At 35.2% G+C, this 15,325-nt stretch overlaps 1 long non-coding RNA gene across 2 annotated transcripts; it reads right to left on the bottom strand.

The window, feature by feature from the left end:
- Positions 1-9,827: 9,827 nt before the first annotated feature.
- LOC127842611 (uncharacterized) lies at positions 9,828-13,628 on the bottom strand. Of its 2 annotated transcripts, XR_008031740.1 has the most exons (3): positions 12,186-13,628; positions 11,777-11,842; positions 9,828-10,305 (listed from the first exon to the last, which is right to left on the bottom strand). It is a non-coding gene; the product is annotated as an uncharacterized LOC127842611 (long non-coding RNA). The 2 variants fall into 2 exon arrangements; XR_008031739.1 differs by having other exon boundaries at positions 11,777-13,628.
- Between the last annotated feature and the right edge of the window lie 1,697 nt (positions 13,629-15,325).

Genomic DNA, 15,325 nt, shown 5'->3' with positions numbered 1-15,325 from the left:
ATATTGCTTTACAATATGCTATTGCACAACTTTACTTTGCTTATCGACACTTAAAATATTTCAAGATGGCGATCATTTGACTTGTAAGATTTTTGGAAACTTGCGAAGATATTTCGTCAGTTGCAGTTCATGTCTGTACCATCTGCTAACAAATCGGAAATAAATAAATAAAATACCGGGGAAAATCGGTACTGAAAATTTCCGGAATGCCGACTATTAAATTCGTTCTCAAATTATCGAGCACGTGAACGAATTTTTCTTGAATTAATGATTTGTCGGTTATTTCCATACTGTCTTCAGATTTTTTTTCATCACAAATCAGGCGATTGATAGACAATTTTTCTATCGCCAGAGCCTAGATTTCATTGCATTGGCGATCAGGCGATGGGTTAATTTTGCAGACTGCTTATTTTCAAATGCGTATTAACAAACGTTTTATCCGAAATCATTTCTAGATTTTATTATTCACGGAAAGTTTCGAAAATTCTAGCAACACATAAACATTTCTCTTGTATTTCGTGTGCATATGAAAATCATGCGACTATTAGACTTCATGTACGACATCACGTCATTCTTCCTCAGGGAAAGCGTGGACTGAAATATTTGATTGCTGAATAAACACATCCTTACGCAGAGGTCGCTAATGTATACAGCTTCACGTAGGGTCTGCGTGTATTCGGCTGCCTGAGTGCTGATTGGCTGATGCGCTTACCAAGAAGACTTTGATTGACAGCTGGAGAAATCAATATTGGCCACTCGCTGTGAAATTCATTGAAAACAGTAGCTCTAAGGCGGAGTTAACGGTCTGAATAACCCGATTTACTGTTGACATTTGTATGTGTTGTGTATTAGAAAATTGCGTACATGCGGATTATCGGACGTCCAAGGGACTTCCACCATTTGCAAAATGGATGTACGACTGCCGTTTTCGGGCGTAATTTACGCCCGGACGTCCACTAACGGAAGCGCTGCTACATGATGCATTACAGAACATGCTCAGTGAGTGATATTCGTTTTCTTTAAAAGTAAACAAACTTAAATATGTAAACAGTTGCTGTTTTTGAAAATTTGTGTCGGTGATATAATTATTTTGAATACCCGGTAACCAAAATTATAGTTTTGTTTGTTTTTTAATTGTTATGAGAATTAATCAATAGAAGCCTTACACCGTCGAAAATACCCCACACTGTTTTCTAGAGCTGCAACAATACGCCAAAAACCATATTGCAATATATTGTCAGTTCGAAAACCCGTATTGCAATATTTTGCTAACTTGTACCAGAATTATAACTTGCAAATTACCCGATAATCCCGTATATTCCAGTTTTAAAGCCAATTCTGGTAAATATTTTCTATAAAAGTGCTCAAGAATAACAAGACACACAAACATTCGCAAATTTTCTTAAGCATCAAATACATTTTGGTATTTGTTTCTATTTAAAGATGTGATGAAATAACGTCAAATCGGGGCGTTTTTTTTTCACTGAACACGCGAAAATTGCCTAACGTGACGCTCCTGTTTTTATACAACAAAAAATACACCCACACTTTCCATGCGACGTTCTACATGTCTGCATAATTTTCACACGCTTTTTATTCAGACAAAGGATAAAGCACTTTTTATTTGACCCTAGAATTTGTTATTGTCGCGTTAGCATTAAACTTCGGAAGCGTATTTCCAAAATTCAGAATACAAATTTAATAAAGCTCATTTCAGAATCAAACGAAACATTTACAGTTGTGCGTAATTAATTCAACGATAATTCAATAATAGCATCGAATGAATGCTCCCATGTAACAACGCTACTCCGTATAATTGACTTTTTAGAATGCTATTTTTACGTAAAAATTATTTTTACTAAACACCGCTTTGTTTTGTTTACCTTGATATCATTATTTCGGATGGCTTTTCTTGACAAAATGTGGATGAATTTTTGTAAAATTTTCATACCGGTATGCTCAAAACCGTATTGCAATGCCATATGCGGATTGCGTATTGTAATGTATACCGATATACCGGTATATTGCTGCAGCACTACTGTTTTCCGCTAACAGTTCTAATGTAGTTTCTGGAGAAAGAGGAACTGAACTAAAACTGAATTGCATAAACCATAAATTGAGTTAATAAATCTCAGCACAGGGTCAATGAACTATACAACCGTAAACTGAAGTTGTGTAGATAAGGCTCTGAAATCGGGATCGAAATTACCATGGGGCGAATCACCACATTGCCATACTGTAAAATGCAATGATTTATAAATAAATACACGGAAAACAAACAAAATAAGTTTATGTTAAAAAGGGCCTACCTCATTTTATAGCGTGTTTGATACAGAAAGGACATTTTTTGTAAGTCAGACGCATTTTTCCCTCGTTGTGATGTCACGATCTTAAGACTTAGGCTAGGTATCAATATTTTTATGTTGTCGTGAAAGTAGCAGCTTTTATCAATTCGTTCCAAAATCATTGAGGTAATTTCCTTTTTATATAAGCTGCTCAATAACAGTGTAGTTGCAAACGCCCATGCAAATAATAGTTAAATGCTTTGAATTCATTTTCAAAAAACAATAATATGATTATAGGTGCTACCTAATTTACGGGCAAAAGCTTTTTAAGTTTTTTTGATAACCATGTATTATTAATAAATATATGGACATGATTGTGTTCAAAATATGATAATTGTTGCAATAATTTAGTAATGCATCCAAAAAAATCAATCTTAAAACGAGTTACATGTTCCAAGCTTGAAGATCTAGCATCTTATATATTTTTTTGTTTTCTAGCCACAGGAATTTATAGCTGGTTCGGTGTTTGTGGTATAGTGGATGGGGTGTCTGCTAACTGGCTTAGTCACTGGGAGGTCTCTGTATTGATCCTTTAAGTGGGAGCATTCTTTAGATAACCCTAAAGACATACTATGGCGTACCATTTGGGTTGAAAGTCAAGAAGACCTACAGTTACACGTTAAAAAGAGAAATGTACGTCGAAGTACAATAAGTACGTCGACATGAATATAAAATACACTTCAAAGTATATATTTGTACGACAAAGTACAATTTGTACTTCGACATACATGTTTGTACTTCTACGTACACATTTTCTGAACAGCCAATCAAAACACTAGTCTCTTGAGCCGCTTTTCCTTCAGATTTATTCATAATAAATGTTAAAAACTTTAGTTGAGGACAAAATGAATAAAAATATCAGAATGGCAAAATAACGTCACATAGAAGTTTCAAGTATTTAATGCATTGAAATAGATTATATACAAATTTGAAGAAGATTCAATTGTTACCTTTTTAAAATTAAAATTGTTCAGCATATTGTGTGTCTGAAATGATCATGCGGGGCGGAGTATCACGACCGTCCAGCGCATTACTGTGTTGGAAATTCCCAACGGTAACCAGTTACCAAGCATTAATGGGATAAATAATGTATTATAAACTCCCCGTTGGTGGTATTTTGTGATAACCATAACTTGCATAAGTCAGAGGTTAATTCCGCCACGCCAGGTCAATAAATACGCACAATATCTATGAGTTAGCGGTCGATAGTCGCATAATTTGGTATAAATTATAATAATAATAATGTTTCATAAATACGCACAATATCTATGAGTAAGCGGTCGATTGTGGCATAATTCGGTATAAATAATAATAATAATGTTCAATGTCAAAAATCTCTAAAAGCAACAGACGTAAGGTGTCTTCTGATTGGCTAACACTCAAGGGTCGGTGAAAATTGTACGTCGAAGTACATTTCTCGATCTACTTAGTAGGTCTTGCAGACTTTCGACGTCATGGTACGTCATATAGACACTAAGTACTGGTCCTACTCAGGAAACAGTTTGTTTCATCAAATGTCTCAATTCAACTTGACAGCTTGCTAAAGCAGTTGCATTTAGCATACAGTACACTGATTTAACATAATCAAAATCATGTGATGTGTCAAATCAATTTTGATTGACAAATTTGACAGGATTTTTGTTTAATCCAATAAGTTTTAGACTGTCAAATAACACACACTACGTATTGAAAGCCATACCTGGAGCTTTCGTCTGTATATCACTGACTTCATCAGAAGAATGATTTCTACTGTTGGGAAACGTTAACACCACTAATTGTCTTCTTATTTATTATCAATGTATAATTATGTGTAACAGCATAACAACATACTTGATTCGCAATTAAAATATTTAATAAATACAGGTATCTTGCAGGTTTCTAATTTTCTTTCGCAAACTATTGTTGAATAGTTTAAATTTTGTCGCCACTAAAAAACTAGCCATTTTGTAGCAATTCTAAAATCACAGTCTAAACTGCATACACTTAGCTCTATAGTTACAATATGAATGCAAATATTAGAATGCATCATGTTATATCATCCATTTTTTTTATTTAAACATTCAAATAACACATAACACAGTACATATATAAAAAGGTATGTGGTATTGTGTGGAGATACAAAACACTTCACATCATTTATTTGCACATAAAATAATAGTTACAAAATAAGTAAAACTAAAACACAATCATCAACCTACATTTCAAGAATATTTACGTATATGAAATTACTAAGTGGTGTTATTGTATTACCTTTTACAAAATTAACATTGCTGGTTTTATACTAGCCATAAAACATTTATCATGGATTAACAAGTAACAACCAATTTATTAATTACACAATAGAACGGAAATCATATTAATTACATTATGCATTTACTAAACAAGCTATTTGCTACTGTTTAGAATTACACTATCTTACTAAAAATGATCACAGGTACTCAGTGCTTTTACATACTTGTGGTAAGTTTTGTATTACTAGTTTGACAATTATCGGCAGACACTTGTCGATATACAGACAAAATTTGCATGGGAACTTCCTTTTTTTTTCAGCATAATTGCCTTCAAATTGTTAATTTAACAACCCTTTGACATTGTTTGCACATCTGATCTTATTATACAATAGCTGATTTTTGTTTATAGATAGACATATATAGACTTTTCAAAGTTCTATAAAAGTTCACACATGTTCCATCCAAGTAAACAAGCAGAACCAATAAAGATCACCACAGATAATAACTGTGTGTATAGCTTGGAAATTTGATAGATCAGGAATCCCTCCTTTGTTGATTTCTGTAAACCAAAACTGTCAGTTTTGCTGGATAGAATGGCTTGTATGATGCTCAGCTCTTGCCTTCGGCTTCGCAGAACAGCTTCTAAAAACGGAAAACCAACAAATATCTTAAAATTTGATCAATAATGCAGACAATTTATAAATGTCTTGTTTTTGTTGATTTCGAATCTGGAAGATTTTTTCGTAAGATTGTAGTACGAAAATCCAACGGTATCGGATTTTGTGGTTTTAGGCCTAAACTAATTATAGTGATATGTAACCTTTCGGGATATCGGTAAAGTGCGAGCAGACGAGGTGTAAATACGTTAAAAATTAAAGCTAAAAGAATAAAAAGTTAGATCGGAATATCTTTAAATTTTGTGAATAAATGTGTTTCTGGTGGATAACAACGACAACTTACCAGAATATTGCTCATAATCACACGTAAAACGTCTTTCTGAGACATTGTGTACACACCGGTCTTACTCGCAATAACGAAGTGACGTCACCATCTATGTATAGAATGCTTTTTGAGAGCGAATGAAAATGCGTCACATATTCTGACAAATAAACAGTAGGGTGTCGTTATTGAAATACCGCGAGAATACTGGAAGAATAGAGATGCCAACTATAATGTTTAAAACAAATAATTTTTTAACAAGCGTTTGTGATTTGTCAGGATAATAATAACAATAAGATATCGAAAAGATCAAAGCAAATAAATTCGACAGAAATCTAAGATTCGGCAATATATTTAAGACGGGTTATGTTCACTTAAATTGTGTTTGGTAAAGACTGTAACTATATGTAGTGAACCAGTCTTCGGCTTATACTCACTGAAGAAGAGCATTCAGGGGAGATAATTGAGTAATGACTTAATTCTGGAACGGTTGCGAAGAAAAACAAATAATGCGAGAATATTCAGTGCGATTCGCTACACAATTATGATGTCATTGATATAACTTTTCCTGAGGTATGTATTTACATGTGATTTAGCATATGTCAAAGTGTTTTTGATTTGTTCAAGGCCATTAATAGCATCGCGAAAATATATGTCGCGTGGCAAATTTTTTTGAGACGTATCCATATGTGGTATTCTTATGTAATTTTATGTCTAAATTCCCATATGTATGAACGGTCAACGCCCGCTTCGCGGGCTTTTGCCCGTATAATTTGCCGTATAATTACGGAAATGTACACACTAATTGTCACGTCTTCTTCTTTTATAACACTTATTTTTTACTGCTACCATACTCCGTAGGCATATAAATAACCTCAAGCTCGACGTGTTACTTTCTTCTTTACATAATATCACTGCAAGAAGCGTATCATCACAGTAAAAAACTACATTCTTAACATTAATGCTCCATAAATACGTTTCATGCGCTTTACGTCGATATATTGGCTTGTTAAAACACTATTGGGAGAGAACAATTATATGATACCACGACCCCACCTGACCCTTTTATGCCTACTCTTAAATTGTTTGTGCTATTTCAGTTTAATTTTTTCGAACAAGTAGACGACTTTCGATCATATTCACTATTTAGCGTTTACAAAAACAGAGAGAAATACGGAAAACTATGTTAACGTTTTCTGTGTGTTTACATGTTTATTTAAACAGGAAATAACTCGCGTATACTTTTCTTATTGTCGATAACTCAAAGATATAGCATACGCAGGACACCACCATACAACAGTGTATGGTTGCCACCATTGGAGTAGAAAGCTTCGCATCATCGTTATGCGCTCTTTGGCCCAGTGCATCAGTATTGAGCTGTGGTTTATTTTCCTTATTTTCCTTGTCGTTTGAGACTAGCCAGCCAAGGCTTTAGAGCGTCTTCCGTCTTTGGTTTTCTGATTGACCCTACTATTGGCTTCAAAGACAGGTAGGTGATATTAGTTTGACCCTTCAACCTTTCAAGCTTGGGGAGCCGACTCAGAAGTTTAGACTCCCGCTGGTATAGCTCTAGAGGCACTCAAACCATCACACCATAATAAAGAATCAGCCATGCCTATAGACTCGCGTATAATAAAATCAGTTTACGAAATGAAGCTAGGTAAACGTACGTACACGGTGATTAGGGGGATATTAGTGGAACTTTTACTTGCCTTATTTTGACTGATCGGGCTTACGGCGCAATATGAACGCAGTGTAAACTTAGAAGAAACACCGATGTCTTAGATAAACGTAATGAACGTTGAACGGAGTAGTAGTTATGCTCCATAGTTAGAAAACTTAGTCAACAAAAAGGCTGCAACCACTTAAGCCAGCTAAAGGCATGCAAGTTTACCCAATCGACGGTGTGCGTTAGGGATTACGTTTAGTCTCAAGCGATCAACGAACCATTTCTGTGCGGCTCCACGGGAACTTTCGAGGGTATGCGTCCTGTCGGTGTTTTGTTTTGCATTGTCGTTACCAAGACGTCACCAGTAAGAAGAACCTAGGGTTTTAGTACAAAGTATATCCCGCGACATGGAGCGCTCTTGGTACTCTACTAAGACGGCTGTTCGGTAAGCGCAGTGGTTTGCACAACAGCATCTCACATGAGCGACTCTTATTTAATACCCGCTCCTGGCGCATGTGTCAGCTGTAATATGTTGAATATGGTTGTTGAGCTAGCATATTGTTCACGCATGTTTTTTGTTTGGTTTCGTTTATTTCAGTGAACATTTTTGCAAACAACTTTGATTACTACTATAATTATTTCAATAAAACTATATTGTGGTATTACGCTTGAAATTGAATTGTTATTTAATGATTTTTTAGAAATATGGTTAGAATATGTTTTTTACATATAGGTACTACTTCTCAGACATCGATTTAACAAACTACACTATTTGAAACGGTCCTGAGCTATGTTCATTCAGAGTAGTTTATTCCTTTGCATTGACGATAGTGTAATCATATACTTCAAGAAATATTTTGTGGTATTTAACAAACTATTATATATTGATAATTTAATAAAAACTTATCATAAGTATCCGTATAGATTGTAGTAACATTTTCATTTAAATATCTAGATTGTATGATTTGGCATATCGTGCAGTTTTATGGTATATTAAATAGAAATTGAAGCAATAATATAATTTATTTACTTACAATTTGCTAATTGTTTTAATGCTGCTTAACATGCATTATATAACTGATGCCTACGTTTCATTTGAACGTGATTCATATGTATGTCGTCATTGAGTTAAATCACATCGAACTTTATGGTTCGAATTACCATAATTTATGAAAATGTTCTTCCGTTAATAGTGGACACAGTTTGTTCTTAAGAAAGCAGATTAACAGCAGTTTGAAATATTCTATCAATTAAACGTATTGACGAAATCTCTCTTAATATTGATCTAGTTAACCCTATTTAATATAAATAATCATTTAATGTATTATATTATTCTAGCTCATATGATTCATGCATCTTCCAATTTCCTAGAATGTTGATGATTTTTCTAGCAACATCCGCTTAAACATAGTTTTCGCTCTTTAAAATACTTGTACATACTTTTATCAACAACATCGCAGCTTAACACAAGACATTTTTTAAACATTTAAAACTGGTATTTACATTCGTCAATTCGTCTATTTGACGTCTACATATCAACGAAGAGGAAAAAATGTTCTTAACTAAGAATTCAAAACTTCTAACTAAAATTTGAACTAATTAAATATGACGTAGTAGTGTTATAGCACCAATCATAAAATTGTTATTGAGATAAGTTACTGAAAACATTAATATTTAACAATTCACTTCGCATCATGATCACAATAGTATTTTTGTTTCAATCTTCCAGTCGTACATCCATGTATCAATTAGGGCCATCGTGAATACACATTACAATCCAGAGGGCGACAATGCGATAGCGCGATAGTACGATGGCGACAATGCGAAAGTACGATGGCGAAAATGCGATAGTACGATGGCGACAATGTGGCAACGCGATAGTACGATGGCGACAATGCGACAATGTCATATCGTACTGTCGCCATCGTATCATCGCATTGCCGCCATCGTACTATCGCATTGTCGCCATCGTATTGTCGCAATGTCGTCATCGTATTATCGCACTATCGCATTGTCGCTTTGTCGTCATCGTAGTAGCGCACTGTCGTCATCGTATTATCGCCTTGTCGCCATCGTATTGTCGCACTGTCGTCGTCGTATTATCGCACTTTCGCATTGTCGCCATCGTACTATCACACTGTCGCCATCGTATTGTCGCACTGTCGTCATCGTATTATCGCATTATCGTCATCGTACTATCGCTTTGTCGCCATCGTACTATCGCATTGTCGCGATCGTACTATCGTATTGTCGCCCTCTAGATTTTAATGTGTAACGACGATTGCCCTAACGGTATTCCGTAATTTTGCGTAACTATTTGGGCGTCAGCGAACATGATACTTACCAAGTTCTCATGAAAATTTGGAAATTGTATTACACGGCTTCTTACAAGTTTCACAATGAACACTAGTGACCGACCTGTGAAAATATCAGACAGGAAAACAACCCATGCATACTTTTGGGAAATGCACTGTGATGACAACCCGTGCTATATTACATATACTTTCGTTTAATTGCAATATCCATGATAAAAAATACAAATTATTACCTCTGCCTATATGATCATATAATCGAGAAAAACTAAATGTACCGCATATAGCAATGCAACAATACTAAAGTCATAAAAAAACAACAAGTCAACAATAAAGTGTTAATGTTACTACTGGTATAAATTAAATAATTAGAAAAGGCCATGTTCCACTGTAAAGACATCCTAAATCTTTACAATAAAGAATGTCTCATGGCCATGAATAATTGTTCGTTTTCCTATGACGCTTCGACCATATGTTGTTCACGAACACTGATAATTTATTGTCGGGCCAAAACTGCAAAAAAAGTGCTTATATTACACAAATACCATCCTCCTCCTTATCAACATCACCCCAATCGCCACGCGATCACCACCATCAGCGTCATTACCATCATCGTCGTCCCTGTTATTATCATACACCATCGTGTTAATCATCCTCATGTACACGTAATTTATAATAATCGTTACGTGTCCGTACAGGATAGAGCTGTTCGGCGTAGATCTCACATTGCCGTCTTTATCCGGCCATCCGGTTCGCTCATGAAAGCAAGATGGGTTGTGGTCCATATAGAGAATTACTGCAGATGGAACCTAAAATACAGATGTCATGGTGTATTCTATCCTTTGATATTGGGGTCTCAATGTTAATCAGGATAGGAAAAAATCAATATTATCATGACAAATATTAAAGTGTAATGCATATAAAATGCGATATAAAACATACTTGATGCAATAAAGGTAATTCAGACATTTGACGGCTATTTTCTTCGCTGAGATTCAACTGTGAAATAACGAATACGCTTCAAATAACTTTCACAATAAGCAACAACATTACTAACCCATTACTTATGCGTTTTCCAAACCCCATGTTTTGTTTCCATATATAAACAAGACATATCTTTAATTAGATATCCAGCGTGTATTCTAACTTGGAAATACAGTTAGAAAATTTACGTTGTTAAATAATAAAATTGAAAACAAAAGTTTATTTGTTGTTGTTGTTTTCATTTGTTAGTCGTATATTCATCGCATTTAATCTTTGTTATTAAGTGCACTTATATTCAAACCACACAATAGTGTTCTTAGATAAAAATTATACAACGAGAGATCACAGCATTTGTGTTATCACATGGCTTATGATGAGTTTATTTCTTCACCATCGAAATAAACGGTATGTTAATATTTGATTAACACGCAGTTTTTTTGCGACACATTCAAATAACACTTTCAGAGCCACGGCATGCGAACATGAGTAAAATGAGTATTATGGCCAGCATAGTGCAAGCCCAGCCTGCGCAAATGCGCAGTCTGGCAAGGAGCTGCGCGGTCCTTTATTAAATCACGCAAGGTTTCATGGTCTCATTAGGTATCTCCTTACCATACTGCGAGATGCGCAGGCGGGGCAAAAGCTTCGCTGGTCGCATATGGCATTTCGCATGACGCGGGTCTTTAAAAATTGTATTGCGTCTTGTATATAGAAAATCTAAGTAGACTACTTTTCGATAGAAAATTGAAGTCAAACTGTGTTATTTTTAGCAAACTGCCACATTTCGGTAGCCTATTTAGGCTTTGAGGAAAGATTTCCAGACGGGCTATTTTAATTGTGACCGAGTAATGACCTTGAAATTCTGAGATCGATTTAAACGCGTAATTGTAACTGGGCCAAAGTTTGTGTTTGTGTGTCGTATGATAGTAGACCGGAGTTCCTTACACTGAACAATGTTACATCCTACATGCTGTACACAGACGCAGTGTTTTGCCAAAGTTATGGGGCATTTTTCTCGAATCAGCCAATGAAATACTCGAATGTTTTAATTCGGGTCTGCTGGGATTATGTAAAGGTCATATAAAGTGCCAAGCTGGGTTAAACAGCTACGTCAAAAAACAGGGTACGTTTCCACAATAGTCTTTTGTGTTACGATTGGCAAGTCGATGGCTTGCAAAGCCGGCAGTAGTGTGATGTGGGCTGTCATACATGGCATGTACACACTCCAATGAATAGAAAAATATACTTTATCTGCCACGTGGCTTATATTCCTCCGATATGAAATAAAAACATTACATCAGTGTTCGTTCGATCAGTGAAATTTCTCAAATTGTCCCTGCATATGTGTCAGCGCCCTGTCGTCTGCAACGAAATACTAGAAAACGGAACAAACAGTTCACACTACAAACATGTGACGAACACAATGTTATTATGCCCCATTATATCGGCGTAGTTGTATTATGTCTATATAGTATATACATGTACAATTTTAGTGAACAACTTAAAATCACAGTGGTGATGCGAAATGGTGTCTCGAGATTGATCCCTAACAAGACAGCGTTTGGCAGAACATTTAATAGAAGACGAAACGCATTGTCTCTACTCAAACATCGCTTTTAAAACCGGCCCAATAAGTTACTGTTTCTGCAAGAAATCCCAGCATGTCTTGGATTGATATTTTGTAAATCATTGTGTTTATTATTACCATTGAAAAGAACACAAACTAGATTAAGTTATGTTTTTTTTCTCTCAGAGAATGCATTCTTTCCGTTTGGTAGCCATCTGTGTGTTCTCGTCGTTTCGGAAATACGCCTGAAACTGATGAAATCATCCGAAAATAGAACATGTAGATAACAAAATGAAATTGACTTTCTATATTTTGTAATGTTTCGTATTGCAACGAGAAAAAATATTCAAATATATAATTTAAAGTTGAAAGTGGAGAACATATTTTTCAAAAAGACGACACGTTCTGGTTCTACTGGAACTTAACTACGACTCAATACACGCTCGCTTTGGACGCAGTGCATCTTTAATAAGTAGGTTGATGCTTTATAAATGTAATTGCTACTAACTGTTTGTTTACCGAAAAATAATGCTGATATTTTGAAAACCTTTTAGGTTGTTTTGCTTTTTTTAAATTCATTAAATGAAAACAAAACATTACGCCGATGCTTGTTAAAGCTTAACGGTATTGGTCTTCTGTCGGTTCAGGTGTCGGGCATGAATCTCTGGAAATAGCCATTACACGTATCCAAGTAAAACAAAACCACCTTCGGGTAGCGTCTCCTACATTGCCGTCTGCCGGCCGTCTACATTTCTAGCGTCGTCTGAATGGGTCAATACGAAGAACATGGTATCGTCGGCTTCAGGGAAATCAATGGGACACGTGTTAATACGCTGAAATAAAATCAAATGAGCATCAAAATATATATTATATATTTTTTATCACAAGCCATGTGGTTATTATATAGAACTTACATGCATGTCATTGTTATTAATATGAATACTATTTTTTATTCCAGTTTTAATGCTGGACGTCAAATCAGTATTAATTACATCTCACTTTATAATAGCAAATACTCGTATTTATTGCTTTGAACTCAAAAGTTTAAACCCTTACAAGCCAGACGGCAGGGTGGGAAATTGTTTCTTATCGTATTATCTCAATTGTCATAGCCTATAGTACATAACTTATTGTACTCAAAGCATAATTTCGAGTATTGGCTAATACATGCGTACCAAATTATTATTAATTTAGAGTGTATTAAACAGGATTTATAGATTTCGCTGTGGTGTAATAGTGTCCGCAATGCGATATGGAGCTCAATACACACTAAATTCAGCGCTTGAATACTTGAGGCGCTGGTAAGGACTTCACACTTTAGAATAAAGAAGACATCTAGTACATTGAAAACAATGTATGCCACTTCATATCGAAAAAAGTGAGTTCTAATTGTCCGGTCTCGAACAGCAATTTGCCTCGTTTCAGCAGCAATCAGATTGAAAGACGTACGTCGTCGAAGCGAGTTACGGTCTGCACGAGATCCACTAGGACTGTCATCTTGGCGGCCTAAAATCTCAAACCGGATAAAAGCGTCTATAGGAGACAGAACCTTTTATTTTTAGTTAGCTTGTATATCTTTGAACACTTAGATACGGCTTTTAAATTCGATGTATTATGCATGTAATCATTTGTATCAATTTGATCAAATATCGCAGATAATTTTTCGTTGCGAAGTTTAATTTGTATCACATACATATCAATAACTGGGTGTCGCGTCAGTTATGGTCAATTACTTTAAGACATAAGATTTTGTATAATGTATCCATATATAAGCACATAAATACTGGAATAAATCATGTAGCGTTATCGGCCGAACGCTAAGCATCCAAACATATTTTAAATATTGAGACGCGCCTCCATCGAACATACAGGTCTGTTTGTGTGGTTTACCGTATACCGCTATTTCCTTCGATTATTTATAACACCGTGAATCATCGCGATCATGGTCAACATCGCAGTAAAATTGGTAGAATTATTGAAATTAAATCAATTACAAACGCTTTCTTTCATTTTAAACATATTAAGAATGTATTATTTAATTGCCATGTTATTGCAAACGATCAACATATATCTGGTCTATAAATATTTATTAACGCGAAAGCTTGAAATGACGATTCCCTAATAGGCTGACCTGCGCATTGATATTGGTCCCGTGCGTGATGGAATGTCATGCATTTCAATGGATGTCACGAACGCAAACCTGGAATGACGGCTTATATAAAACTCAATACTGTACAAGGCTTGTTCAGATAGGGGCATTTTTTGAAATGCATTCAATTGCTTACCTCAAACCACGGAACCACCACTATTTCGGATTTGTTTATATTTTGAATTCGCGACAAACAGTTGGAAAATCGTTATAACTATATGTTTACAAGTCCCTTTAATATGTTTAACCGTCAATTATGAAAAAGATATAAGAATGAAACTATTCCAAGAGGATATGGAACAATAATTAAATGATATAGAGTTTACTAGAGTACAACATGCAATTTAATAGGAGTTGGTAAATAAGAGAACATAACATTCAGGTATAAATACTCTGGCGCTGACAATGTGCCAGATAAGCCATTGCAGAATTAGGATTTCGTTTTACCAAGACTTCACAAAAAAGATATTTAATGAAAGTATATGTTAATGCTCATGAGTGAAAACTGGTAAATTGCACGTTTTCTGTTTTGCGCAGTGTACTACCGGTAATTACTTTTTTCACAATTACGACATTCTGTGTATTTATTTGGGCCTTTTGGCGGAAATTTACCTGAAGATTACACTGGGTATGTTCACAGGTAAAGAAAGGTCTTAAGCTGGGTTCGACAGAAAGGCTGATCATATTCTTATTTAATTGTAATTGTACACCTTGAAATAACTTTAAGTGCGTGCAGTAAGTGCAGATTGCAATTATATAACCGCGATTAATACTTACTTTTAAAGAAACAAATCCATTATACCTGCATATTTAGAGTTGTTTCTTGTACAATACCGCTGTTTTATCACATTTGTCTTGCTTTGGAACAACGAACACCTAGTAAGCGACCTTTTCGTATAACAATTCGCAATTATTTAGAGGATAATACACGGCTGAGCCGGGCCGGGCAGTGATAACCGGCCCGCAGGGAGCATAACGACCCGAGGGCTCAGCCGTGTATTAAGAACTATAAAATATATCTTACTTTGTTTTGTTTATCTTTGTTTTGTTCTTTCTCTAAAATGCATTACATAACCAGCTTTTCGTACTATTATTTTCATTCAATTGATTACGCAATGTATGACGTATA

This window comes from Dreissena polymorpha, chromosome 8 (assembly GCF_020536995.1).
Source record: "Dreissena polymorpha isolate Duluth1 chromosome 8, UMN_Dpol_1.0, whole genome shotgun sequence".
Classification (NCBI taxonomy): Eukaryota; Metazoa; Mollusca; class Bivalvia; order Myida; family Dreissenidae; genus Dreissena; species Dreissena polymorpha.
The sequence above is the reverse complement of the archived record's forward strand: the minus strand, read 5'-3'. Positions and strand labels throughout refer to the sequence as shown.